Raw genomic sequence first — 12,879 nt, forward strand, 5'->3', positions numbered from 1 at the left:
GCAGCCTCTGAACTTAGAGTAATAGATGAACAAATGGTTGGGTACTAGGTCCTATTTATAGAGTTTAGGAATGAAAAGATCTCATTTAACTTGAATAAAAATAATGGCTTTTTAAGTGAAAATAATTTGAATTATCGTTCAGCAGAGGCTGAAGACTCGTTCAAACAGATGCTGGACTCATCAAGAGGTTGAAGGTTTGAATGGAGAACGTTTTTGAAAACTTTCAAAATATGCTGAGAGGGGCGATATATTGCCCCCTGTAGGCGATATATCGCCTGGGCCAGTATGCCCGAGGCAATCGTGCAACGTTTCGTATTTTTCGTATCTTCGTGCTGCGATATATCGCCCCCTATAGCTGTGATATATCGGCATACGCTGAATATTTAAACACAAAATCACACATTTTTAGCTTAATTTAAATTGAGTAAATAGCCTTGACTAAGCCCTCTAACGTTTTCAAAGCTGACTGACCTTAGAGTATTCAAATTTTAACCTTAATAAATTTAATCCTCAAAATACTTAATCATTAATAAACCCATACATAACATGTGTTATTATCTAATTGGTTCTTATCTAAACCTTATAGTATAATAAATATTATCCTCAATATCAGTCATATTAATCAAACCTTAGGTTGAAATTAATATTCTTAAACTATAGGTTAAACTTAGAAAATCTACAAGTACTACTATGAGTGTCCAAATAAATCCTGGTCTAAACCAAAAATCCACAGTCATAAAGATAATACTATTATTACTATAATACTACTATATAACTAGCTAAGTAAAGTTCTTGGACTCTACAGAAAAGCTATGTGGATGCCAAGCGACGCGACGTGGAATTCCAAGTTGGAGATCAAGTCTTCCTGAAGATATCTCCTATGAAAGGTGTAAAGCGGTTTGGGAAGAAAGGCAAGCTTAGTCCCCGATTCATAGGTCCTTTTGAGATATTGGACAAAGTGGGAGCAGTTGCGTATAGACTAACCCGACTGCCAGCACTAGCAGATAGTCACAACGTGTTCCACATCTCGATGCTACGCAGGTATGTGTCAGACCCATCTCACGTCCTCAAGTACGATACGATAGCACTCCAGAAAGACTTAAGTTACGAGGAACAACCAGTTAGCATCCTGGATGGGGCGATGAAGCAGTTACGGTCCAAGAGCTTTCCTATAGTCAAAGTCCTATGGAGTAATAGTACTGAACGAGAGGCAACGTGGGAGTTGGAAGAGGACATGCAAGGCCGGTATCCGGAGTTATTTGGTAAGTAAATTTCGAGGACGAAATTTTTTTTAGTAGGGGAGAATTGTAGAGTCCAAGAACTTTACTTAGCTAGTTAGATAGTAGTATAATAGTAATAGTAGTATTATTGTTATGAATGTGGATTTATTGGTTCAGAACGGGATTTATTTGGACACTCATAGTAACACTTGTAGATTTTCTAAGTTTAACCTATAGTCTAGGAATATTAATTTTAACCTAAGGTTTGATTAATATGACTGATATTGAGGGTAATATTTATTATACTATAAGGTTTAGATAAGACCCAATAAGATAATAGCGCATGTCATGTGTATGTTTAATAATGATTAAGTATTTTGAGGATTAAATTTATTAAGGTTAAAATTTGAATATCCTAGGGTCAGTCAGCAGCTTTGAAAACGTTAGAGGGCTAAGTCAAGGCTGTTTACTCAATTCAAATTAAACTAAAAATGTGTAATTTCGTGTTTAAATATTCAGCTGTATACCGATATATCGCAACTATAGGGGGCGATATATCGCAGCACAGAGAAAAAAAACGTCGCACGATTGCCTCGGGCATACTGGCCCAGGTGATATATCGCCTACAAGGGGTGATATATCGCCTCCTTTAGGGCTTTTTGAAAATGTTATCCATTCAAATCTTCAACCTCTTGATAAGTCCAGCATCTTTCTGAACGAGTCTTCAGCCTCTGCTGAACGATAATTCAAATATTTTTCACTTAAAAAGCCATTTTTTTTATTCAAGTTAAATGAAGATCTTTTCATTCCTAAAACTCTATAAATAGGACCTAGTACCCAGCCATTTATTCATCTATTAAGCTAAGTTCAGAGGCTGCAAGTTGTTAGGTTAGTGTGAGAGTGTAAACAGTTGGGTTGGGAATTATAAGCTTGATCATTATAAGCTTACCAAACACTTGGGAAGTAAGGTTTTATAGCATTTCGGTTCAAGGTTTAGATTGGCTATAGAAGCATTCAAGGTATTCCACACTCTAGTTCATTTGGTATTATTTTCTTTATGTTCTTGTAGTCTTCTACTCAGTATTCTAACCTTATTCCTTATTCTTTGTTAGCAAATCTAAGAACTTGCACATAAGTTTTTGGTAAGTATATTCTTAATGGTATAAGTTCTTCCATTCTTTTCATCTCATTCTCTTTAGTATACTCACTCTCCCATTTATGGTTTTTAGGAGTGTTCCAAAGCCCCAAAATCTGTTCTCATATCCCGGTAATTTGGTAAGGAAAATAGGATAGGATTTATGTGTTATATGATTTTATATGTTATCTTATGATTTTATGTTATGTAATATGCTATGCTAAGTATGTTTGTAGACTTGGGCATATGACCTATACAACTAACAGGCCCCAAATAGATTATGGGCATATGACTTGCTTAGCTAGCAAGCCCCACTAATCTAATGGGCATATGATTTGTTTACTTTATGGGACCCCAAGTAATAATGGCCATTATAGTATGTATGTGACATAAGTGTTATGATATGTTTTATGTTTCTTTATGAAATTTATGTATATGGTTTATGTGTTAGATTTTCCTTGATGGGCATTAGGCTCACTCCTTTTTGTTTATATGTGCAGGAAAATAGCTTTAGTGGCGGGAAAGGTTCTTGGTAGTTTTGGGCATGTGTATTGAGGCGGAATGGATTCAAAGAGCCGAGAGTTTCGATTCGAGGATGAAGTCTTTACTTGTGTTTTTATGTGTATTTTTCCACACTTATTTATGTAATCTCTTTTAATTATAGTTATGTTATGTTTTGATTTTAAAACAATGGGATCCCATATCCTAACTTAAATTTTATGTAAGTTTAACCTTTATTTTTACAAGTTTTTAATAAAGTTATGATATTTTCACTTGTAAGTTCTATTAAGGATTAGGGTCTGTGGGTAGTTTTCATTAATGCTCCAAAGTCTAGAGTAGTTGGGTCATTACATTCATCCATCGTTCCTCCGACAGATCCGTACGGTTCCGTACAAAATGCCCCCGGCAGCACCGTTTGATGCCACGTGTCACCGTCTTGCTGGTCCAGAATTGTTTCATTTTTCTGAAATTATTGTGTTATTTTTTTAATTTTAAAATGTTAAATATCCTATTTATTAGAAATTTGATTTTTAAATAATGAGATAATTTTGTTATCCTAACAAACTTTTTTGAATATCTTATTTCATAATTTAATTTTATAAATAACAGATTTTAATTAAGTATTTCAGTTTCTTGTTTTAATTAAAAGGAAAATAAAATAATGATTTTTTAAAAGTTTTGTTTTAATTAATCAAAATAATTAGCAAATTGTTTTCTTTTATTATTCTGGACCAACGACACATATCCTACCGAAGGTAAAGTAAAGATGCCTGATGGAGATCAATGCAGTTTTATTTTATTTTTTAATTTTATAAAGAGGTTGTAAAATTAGAAATACCCAAAAGTACCCGGTTCAACATTTATTATTTATTTATTTAAATAATTATTTTCATGTGATTAATAACATGTTCATGCATTTTGTGCCATACATAAAAACCCACACAGTCATAATCATGCATCTCATTAGTAGAAACATGATTATTAGGATTGTCCTATATGTTTATATGATTTGTTTTGTGAAACCAATTGCATATAAATTACTTAGTTTTATCTTTGAAAACTTGTTAAAAACATCACACATTTTTTTTAAGACTTTATGACTTTATTTCTTTAAACCAACTTTATTTTAAAATTGTTTTTTAGTAAAGTTTAGATGAACATAATTGGTAATTTAAAATTGGATATGGACCTAGAAACTCGCTTTCTTTCCAATTTTAATTATGTTCATAAAGTTTAAAGAATCTATAATTAATTTGGAATTAATTAGGTTAAAAACACTTATTTCAAAATAGTGAGTGGGAGAGGGTTGATATCTCAAACATAACCCATGGTCTCCATTATTAATATAACACCGTGAGATGTGAATAGCGCCTCGCGACGGCTTTGTTTTCGTCCCCCTTAGTAAGGTGTCTAGACATGTCAATAGCAAGGCTATATTTCTTACAAAGAAAGGAACTAATGATATATTTTAGGTTTGACCGACCCTAAGGCGACATGTCCTAAGTTAAGTCATGAACTCCGAAATAATGGGTTACACTCATAAAGTTATGATTAAGCTTTTGCAGTGGATAATCCTAACTTGACCAACCTAAGCGATACTTTAATGTTTAAAAGAGAAAATAAAGAGTTATTTTAAGTTTGAAACAATATAGATAAGAACGTCTTATAAATTCTCTAAGATTAATTTGACCAACCCTAAGGCGGCACTTTGATTGTTAGAAAGTTTTATCATGGAAATTAAACTTTATTTTATGTGTTTTAATTGTGCTCATGCATCATGTTTAATTTCCAAAACATTGATATTTATTTTTCTAAATATAATAATATTTATTTGTATTTATTTATTTATTCCCAGCAAAAATGTCTATTGGTGAATTATACACCGATGCTTTTCTCAAATCCTTTGTTTTTGAACCTGAAAATATGCAACACTGGTTTCGAGGCATGTTGACCATTTTTTCTTATAAAAAAATGATGTCAACCGTCTGTGAAAAACCTCCAACAGAACCACCTCTGGCTACTAGCTATGAAGCAGAAGAAAAATATGCAAATTGGATGAAATCCGATGGGTTGGCATGTTATTGCATGCTTTCAACCATGCCTAACGAAACAAAGGAAAAATATATACACTATGACTCAGCACATGAGATGTGGCAAGCAATAATAGAGGAAGTCTTTGCTGAGTGTCATCGTTTATATCAAACGAAAAAGGTAAATAAGATTTACATATATTTTTTCAACTTTGAATAGTAGATTCAAATACTATAAATATCATATTCAAATTTTTGGATAGTATATTCAAAAATATATGCCACTAATCTATTTTTCTTTTGTTTTTCCTTTCGCAGAATCAGAACCCTAAAAAGGAGGAAGAGACTGATGAGGATTTTGACAGCGAGTCAAAAGCTGGAGGAGTTGGAGAGCAGATTTTATTTAGTAATTTTATTGTTAGTTGAACAATTTAAATTTCTTTATTTTGTTTTAGAAATTGTAGATTTCTTTAAACAAAGAAAACTACAGTCTAGAAATTTAGTTTATAATTAGTAATTTTGAATATTAATGTTTAGAAACTTATTTCTATTTTTGATAACATTTATTTCTTTATTAATAAAGTAGTTATTATTTAAAGAAATTATCTATTTACTTGTTATGCAAATGCTTTGGGATATACAAAGTTTACATTATAATGAATGACAAATTTTTTATAATTCTGAATTATTTAAAACAGTTAATCCTAGATCTATTAAACTGATTCCGATAGTGAAACATATCTATGGTACTTGAGATTGGGCCATATTGGTCTAGACAAAATAAATAGGCTTGCAAAGGATGGTCCTTTAAGAGAACTATCTATTGGATCTCTCCCTGTTTGTAAATCATGTCTTGAAGAAAAATGACCAAGAGACCTTTCTCTGCTAAAGGTTCAAGAGCCACAGAACCACTTTAGCTAGTACATACGGATGTTGTGATGCACTTAATGCACAAGCAAGAGGAGGTTATGAATATTTCGTCACTTTCATTGACGATTATTCAAGATATGGTTACCTATACTTAATGCAAAGAAAATCTGAAACTTTTGGAAAGTTCAAAGAATTTCAAGCAGAGGCTGAAAAGCAATTAGGTAAATAACTAAAATCTCTTCGATCTGATCGAGGAGGAGAGTACTTGGATTTTGAATTTGAGGACCATTTGCGTGAGCATGGCATTCAATCCCAACTCACAGCACCTGGAATGCTACAGCAAAATGGTGTTTTAGAAAGACGGAATAGAACGTTATTAGATATGGTTAGATCATTGATGAGTTTCTCATCATTACCACTGTCATTCTGGGGCTATGCGATTCAATGTGTTCTATACATATTGAATGATGTTCCATCTAAGTCTATCCAAAAGACACATGTAGCGCCCTGGATAGCCAAGACTGCTACACTGTGTACTTATAAAGGTGCGGGACTTGCTAATCAAGTCATTTAGTTAAAATATGATACTAAACCATAAATGAGCTAGGGTTTAAAGAGTTTTGGTCTCAAAAGGTACATTCCATAAATTTAAACAACTTTACACATGGGATCCCAAAAAGGAACAGCATTCAAAAGTCAGTTTACAAAATTTCCAAAGTTTAAACAACCATTAGCCATTCTAAGGAAAAACAGACGTTTTTGGTTCCCCTGTTCCTGTCCTCCCCTCAACCGTGGTGGCTGAGCAGCTGGTCATGTACATTCTGCTCTCAGAGCTCTCCAAGTCAGGGTTACTCAAGTTTTCCCTTGCCTTTACCTACACCACGAAGTACCCATGAGCCAAGGCCCAGCAAGAAAACATATTACACTACATAACAAGCAATAATAACATTTGGTCACCCCTTTAAGCATGTTCATATACTTATCATACCACAATAATCACAGAGCATAAAGTCACAGTCAAGGCATCAGCTAATCAACACTCAGCTACACAGTATAACAATCCATCAACCAATAATAACAACAAATCACACAATAACTATGGTCGACACCTTAAGTCGCACCCTCTGTTTACCCCACTGACTCTGGCCCGCTTAAACCAAGCTCAGTGCATAATAAGCTGTCCTCAACTACCAATGGTCGAGCCGCGCCCTGTGTGCTAGTGTAAACTTTGGCACTCTTAGGCTGTTGGTTTACTGTTTACATGGCATAATACCATCCTTTCAAAGAAAACAAGATATGGAACCCTTAGTCCCATTATAAACCCACGACCGAGTGTAGTTTTCTTACCTTTAGTTCTTAAGTGTACTGATTACGAGCCATGCCTCCTGAGCACGATCCGATCCACGAGCCCTAGCTTAGCACCTAGTCATAACCAAGATAATTGATTCCATTAATACTCAAATAAAGTTCCCGGATAAAATTATAGCTTCCGGGACATAAAATTTCACCAAACACGGTGGTGGGATCGATCCTGAGCACCCTAGGTTAGGTTTCCGCACTTAAAACCTCCATTTAGCCAAATTTTCCCTTTTGAGCTACGGCTCTAGGAACTGGCGCCGCAAACCGTCCCCAAAAATAGAGGCTAAGCCTCTCTGATGCCCATTTGAGCCGCGGCCCTGCCATGTGGCGCCGCGGTGCTCCCCTTTGGCAGAGCCTCCCTGGCTCCTTTGCTTCGTAGGGCCGCAACGCTCTAGAACAGAGCCGCAGCCCTACCCCTCGTGCCCAGAAAATCCACCATTTCTAACATCCTAACCTTAATCAAAACCATCCCAAAGCACCCTAAATCCAAAACCCATTAATCACAAGACTTTTAACATGATTCGAACAGCATAACCCAACAGAAATCCAACTTAAAAACCCATTAAAATCTCATTTTGATTTCTAAAACCCAGCAGCTCAAAAACACAAGAACTAGTCATGAAAACTTAGATTTTAACCTCTAAATTATGAATTAACGCTTACCTTCTTTGATGCACCACCTCCTTAACAACTTCTGAGCCAAAAACTCTAGCTTCTCAGCTCCAATTCAGTCCTTTAAATATTCAAACCATAAACTCCCTTAATATTCTGCCAAACCCAGAATTCTAACACCCAAAAACAAGACTCAATTCTTTCCTTGGCCTTGGTTGAGTGTTCCTTGGTTGGAGCTTAGCTAATTCCTCCAATTTCAGCTCAGATCACAAGATTTCCAGCTAAATTCACCTTAGTTTTCACTAGCTTTCTTGAGAGAGAAGAGAGAAGAGGAGATGAACAATAAAGGGTTGGTTCCTCTCTTTTGTTCCACTAGTTTCTGTTTTGTTAAGTCTAACCTTGGTTAATTAAATCAATCCCGAGGCTCAGGGTGCGGGAAACGTCCCCAAGGGCAAAATGGTAAAATTCCCCAATATTCCCGCCTAAGCTTCCTAACCTCAAATATATCTCCTTATATTTATTTTCATAACCCACATAATCATCTAATTCCCAAAATACCCCTTGACTTGTCCCAAGTCATATATTAAGCCCCGTTGTGACTTTCCTGCTAAATGGCTCCCTAAGATCGCCTCAAGTCGCACGCTACAGACTTGCCCACATAATAATGTGGTTCTCACAAATATATCATTTACATTCATATAATCATGCATTTAATCAATAAATTCACACATAAACCAATTATGCCCTCCCGGCACACTAATCAAGGCCCTTAAGCCATATTAGTGATTTTGGGTCGTTACAACACCCATAGAATTATGGAATTGTTGTAAACCTAGTTTACACCATTTTTTGAATTTGGGGATGTCCTGCACACGTGCTTAAAGGAAAGACTGGGAAGTTGGAATCACGCTATGAAGTGTGCATGTTTGTGGCATATTCCAAAGAGACTAGAGGTTGAATTTTCTATAGTCCAAAAGAAAATAAAACATTTGTATTGACAAATGAAACTTTTCTTGAATATGACTATGTTAATAACCACAAACCTCGCAGAAAGGCTGTTCTGAAGGAGATGATCTCGAATGAAGTTGCAAAGTCACCAACAATAACCAATGAAAAACGGCAAGAGGAAACTGCTAGTTCTAGTCAGAATAGTATAGAACCTCGTCGTAGTGGGAGAGTTAGTAAACAACCCACACGCTATGAACATGAAGTTCAAATGCTTGTGTCTGACACAAACATAGACAATCCATTGACATTTAAAGATGCAATGAATGATTCTGACAAGGAAAAATATAAAGAAGCCATGAACCAAGAAATGGAATCGATGTATTCCAATTCTTTCTGGGTTCTTGAAGATCCACCTAAGAATATCAAACCCATTGGTTGCAAGTGGATATTAAAGAAGAAAAGAGGAGCAAATGGGAAAGTAGATACTTTCAAAGCAAGGCCTATAGCCAAAGGTTACACACAGAAAGAAGGGGTTGACTATGAAGAAACCTTTTCTCCTGTAAGAAGGGGTTGACTATGAAGAAACCTTTTCTCCATTAGCCATGATAAAATCCATTCGTATACTCTTGTCCATAGCTTCATGCATGGATTACGAGATCTAGCAAATGGATGGCAAAACAGATTTTCTGAATGGCTACCTTGATGAAGCCATTTACATGTCTCAACCAGAAAGGTTCAAAATTAAAAAGGTCAAGAGCAAAAGGTTTGCGAGCTTCTTAGGTCCATTCATGGACTCAAACAAGCTTCTAGATCTTGGAATCTTAGATTTGATGACACAAGAAAAACATTTGGTTTTTGAACAAAATGTTGACGAATCTTGTGTCTATCAACAAATCAAAGATCGTATAGTAGTATTCCTCGTTCCTTACGTTGATGATATATTACTGATTGGAAATGACGTAACATCATTATCAAGGGTAAAGAACTGGTTAGCTGAACAATTCCAAATGTATGATTTGGGAGAAGCCAAGTATGTTCTGGGCATTAAGATTCTTGGAGATAGACAGAACAAAAACTTTGGCACTGTCTCAAGCAACTTATATTGATAAGGTGCTAGAACGCTTTAATAAGTAAAACTTCAAAAAGGGTGATATGACAACCTGTTCTAGAGTATGATGAGGACACCAAGACCCAAGTATCAAGTCAAGTTCCAGTTGGTCCAGTGACGAGGGCACGAGCCAAGAGATTCAAGGAAGAACTTAACAGCCTAGTCCACAAAGTCGTAAAACAAGAGGAGACCGTGGTCAACATTGAAGGAGAACAAAGACTTGTCTTACTCATCAAAGTTGACTGAGTTTAGGAGCTTCATGAGTCTTATTGTATTTGTCATTTTAATTTATTTACGTTATTGTTGTTATTTGGTCTTTCTTTATTTTGTAAAAGTCAAACACTTGACTTGTGTGAGCTGAAGAGTTGTGTGAGCCGAAAGGTCTTGTTTTGTGAGCTGAAGAGTTGTGTGAGCCGAAAGGTCTTGTTTATGGTGCTTTCATTAGGAAGACCAAGGGTCTTCTTTTCATGTAATTTTCGTCTTTATAAGGACTGCCAAAACAATGTGAAAAGGCAGATTATGTTGAATGAAATTGTGAGTTTATTTCTTCTTGAGTTCTTGAAGAAACTTTTGAACTTATCAAGGAGATTCCTTGTGGCGTTCATCCTGACTTATCAAACGGATTCCATCCCCGTTTGTGGCGTCTTCCTCATACCAAGGTTCGTGCTTGGCTAAGCATTGGGTCGCGGTTCCATTCCAATCTCGTATGTTCTTGGTGGCTGTTCCATATTTGGTGTCGGGTTTCATCACAATGTTGGTGTGGTTCGTATCAGAGTATTCCTTTCCAAGGAGCAATGTCTTAAAACACCTCAGGAAGAGGAAGACATGAGACAGTATCCCTATGCCTCAGGAGTATGCCCCAACAATAAACCCATTACGCATGTGATCTATTTAACCTAGTAAAAGTGTTACACTCTATGGAAACATATTAATCTAGGCAAAAAATTCATTAAGAATGCAATTTATTTAACATAGGTTTTATTTCTCATCACAATCAAGATACACATCACAATATCCTAATTGTAATTTATCACTCTACTTAGAATCCTAAACTATTAGGTGAATAGCAATCCTAAAATGATAGTAGAATAATCCAAGACCCTAATTAGTTGGCCACCTAACAAGATCTTACAATATTGATAGCATTAAATTAGAAAAATATAAACAATTTAATATAAGGGAATCGAAGGAATAAAATTTATGATTGCATTCAAGATCTCATGTCTAGGGTTTTGCAAAAACTCTCAACCTAAAAGAAAACTACTCCATAATCACATTCATATTCACAAACATAAATATTCAATGAAAATAAAGGAGTTTTAAGAAGAAAGTAAAACGAGATTGAAGAATGTAGATGATGATGTGTTTTTCTCCTCCTCTGTTGCTCTGGCCTCTAAAATTTGCAATTCAAAGTTGTATTAAAAGTTAACCCTAATCCCTTTTATAGCCCATTAAAAATTACATTTAAAAATCAAAATTTAAGAAAAAATTCTATCGCAGGCCGCGACCATAGGACTTTTTTGGGTAAAATACGCAAGCTGGCCGCGGCCAAGAGTTTATGGTGGCCACGACCACTAATCTCTGACTCCCAGGTCGCGGCTTGGATTAAGGCTGGCCACGACCACAGCCCAATTTCTGCTCGCATGTTTTTTCTTCGTAATCTTTAACTTTTAGCTCGAACCTCGGGTTTAAGGACTTCTAAAACACTTCAAACTCGTCCCAAACTTTATTTTCTCGAGTCCTATCGTTACACATCAATTCCTCACCACAAAAATACATAAAATTCATCAATAATACCTTATAAAATATTTTATGGCTTAAAAATCAAAGAATCGTAAAACAAAGCTAAGAACACCTAAAAACAATAGAAAATTAACATTATCTAAATGCGAAAGGATAACAAATATAATATCCAAAATGCACTTATCAAATTCCCGCACACTTAGACTTTGCTAGTCCCTTAGAAAACAACTAATAAAAAGTAAAAACTAAACAAATAAAAACATAAGCAATGGTTTTGTCGAAAGTGTTAATTGTCTCAAAAATTGATCAAATAAATACGTCATAAGAAAAATCTAAATTTCACATTCCTCAGAATTTCAACTAAATGCCTAGTCACCACTTAAACTTGATCTATTTATGATTATGCACAATTAAACCTACCAAAACACAAACAATCGAATCAATTTATACATGCCATAGTATGATTTAAAGTCTCATATATAATTATATTTTCATGAAAAACATCCACTCCATAGACATTAACAAATTGTTCTCCACTAATATAAACACACATAATCAAGAATCAAAAAGTCTTTAAAAGCCTGTAATGTAAGGCTAAGGTTGAAGGTAGATGAAAAAGGAACATTTAAGCTTATATCACAACATAGCCTATATTTTTCTCTATCCTTTAGATCTTTCAATAAATTTTCCATACAATTCATAATATATATATATATAATCTTTCTCTTTTCTTTTTCACATCAATCATACTATTTTCCCTTCACACTTATATTTTTTCAAATTTCTTTTATTTGTTTTTTTCAATGCAAAATTTCTCCTTTTTTTAACTTCATTGGGAGAAAAAGTATATCTTATATATTCACATTACAAACCAATACATATTGTCCCTTCTTACAATCCATAACCCAACCCACAAAATCAAATATTCATATAAAAATATGGTGTAATGTGTCACAAAAAGGATAAAAAAAATTAAGCTGCAAAAGCTTATAAATTGGCTTAGAAAAGAAAAAAAAACTTATAAATTGGCTTATAAAAGAAAAAGAAATATTAGTCATTATGGCTCAAAAATGGGAAACTCGGATATTCAATTTCATAGGTAAGCTTGAAAGGCTCAAACAATTCAAAGAACTTGCCTTAATCATATTCCTAATCATGTGTACTTATGATTTCACCTCAAACAATTAATCAATGATTTCTAGAGTGGTCGAGACTATATAAATAGTAGTATGCATAAATATCTCCAAACAATAGTGAAAAGGTAAATCTAATTGTACACATATTATGTTTAAAAAATCAAAGATCAAGCTTAAGCACACAATTTGTATAGAATTCATCAAGTTCCTCAACATT

Source organism: Humulus lupulus, chromosome 2, assembly GCF_963169125.1.
Source record: "Humulus lupulus chromosome 2, drHumLupu1.1, whole genome shotgun sequence".
Classification (NCBI taxonomy): domain Eukaryota; kingdom Viridiplantae; phylum Streptophyta; class Magnoliopsida; order Rosales; family Cannabaceae; genus Humulus; species Humulus lupulus.